This window comes from Petaurus breviceps, unplaced genomic scaffold (genome assembly GCF_028583685.1).
Source record: "Petaurus breviceps papuanus isolate PSGF00001 unplaced genomic scaffold, PetGlider_PUasm1.0 90692, whole genome shotgun sequence".
Lineage (NCBI taxonomy): Eukaryota > Metazoa > Chordata > Mammalia > Diprotodontia > Petauridae > Petaurus > Petaurus breviceps.
Genome location: NW_027187313.1, coordinates 4885907 through 4887441, shown reverse-complemented (window position 1 = coordinate 4887441; position 1535 = coordinate 4885907). Strand labels below are relative to the sequence as shown.

Here is a 1535-nt window from a genome sequence, read left to right as displayed (position 1 = left end):
TGAAGGAGAGAGAGGGAGAGAAGAAGGAGAGAGAGGGAGGGGGAGGACAGAGAGGGAGAGGGGGGAGAGAGACAGAGGAGAGAGAGAGAGAGAGAGAGAGAGAGAGAGAGAGAGAGAGAGAGAGCGGGAGGGAGAAGCTTTGTGCAGCTGCTTGAAACCTTATGAATGGATTACTAGTAGCCGCAACCCAGATGGGAAGCACTGAGACATATAGGTGATGCAAGAGAATTTTTAAATTAAAAAAAGGAGAGGAATTCAGAGCGGGATACTTCTCCATTGCTATATTATTCCTTCTTCTTGAAATGAATGGTATGAAACTTTTTTGGGGGTGGGGGTAGTTTTTCACAACTTCTTTTCTTACCTGGTCATCTTTCCCCTTCTTAATAATTGCTATTACCTTTTCCCATTTGAGTTCCTTACTTTTAATATCCAGCTTTTCCTTTCTCGCTAATTCCTTCCTTTCTCCCTCTCTCCCTTTTTTCTTCCTCCCTCCCTCCCTTCCTTCCTTCCCTCCCTCCTTCCTTCCCTCCTTCCTTCCCTCCCTTCCTCCCCCCTCCTCCCTCCCCCTCTTTCTTTCTTTCTTTCTCTTTCTTTCTCTCTTTCTCTTTCTCTCTCTTTCTTTCTTTCTTTCTTTCTTTCTTTCTTTCTTTCTTTCTTTCTTTCTTTCTTTCTTTCTTTCTTTCTTTCTTTCTTTCTTTCTTTCTTTCTTTCCTCTCTTCCCTTTCTCTTTTCTTTCCTTCATATACCATTTTTTCTTACTGAGAAGTTTCAGTAAGAAAGCTGGTTGTAGCATGGGGAGGGGAGAGGTGGTAATACTAAAAAGGCAAAAGAAAAGAAAGTGGAAGATCTCTTCTGTAGTAACCTTGTGCTTGGATTGATCTGCACTCTGGGAACATGGTTTTGAGTCTTCTGTGGCTGGCTGGCTGCTCAGGGAAACAGGACATGTGGAAGAGGAGGGAGCTTAGTGCAGAACATGTTTATAGACAAATGAAATCACAGTTTCAAGATAGGGGTTCAGGAGAATGAGAGAGGTGGGAGGGCCCAAAGCACAAGAAAGAAGGTGGTTTTACTTTAAAGCGCTTGTGTGTATGTATGTGTGTGTGCACGTACATAAGAAACACAGGCAAAGATTTTCAATGATTGAAGGATTTTTCTCTTTGCAAAGCCACGCACCCAGTGCAGTTTTCTACCTGTTTTCAAACACCCTCACAGTAGCTGATCATTCAGAACCAGTACATCTGTCTTGAGTGTCAGTGAGGTATTGCCTGAGATCAGATGAACAATGTAACTGATGAGGTGCTTTTGGGCGGCGCTCCTCTGCTGTGTCCATGTGACTGCCTGGTTTTTTTTTTTTTTTGCTTTGTGTCTAAATGTCCATCGTTTCACCTGTCCTATTTATAAGCTATCAGATTTCTGCATTTAAAAATTTTATTCATTGATCTGCTCACTCGGCATATGGTACCTTTCAGTAATTTCAGATTTAGATAATGAGAGAGAGAGAGAGAGAGAGAGAGAGAGAGAGAGAGAGAGAGAGA

At 42.5% G+C, this 1535-nt stretch overlaps 1 protein-coding gene across 1 annotated transcript in view; it reads left to right on the top strand.

The window, feature by feature from the left end:
• Window positions 1-83: 83 nt before the first annotated feature.
• Window positions 84-1535, top strand: part of PAPPA2 (pappalysin 2) — a 399201-nt gene continuing 397749 nt past the window's right edge. The window contains exon 1 of the mRNA XM_069065505.1: window positions 84-309. The gene's annotated coding sequence lies outside the window, so the exon portion shown is untranslated. The remainder of the gene's footprint in view (window positions 310-1535) is intronic.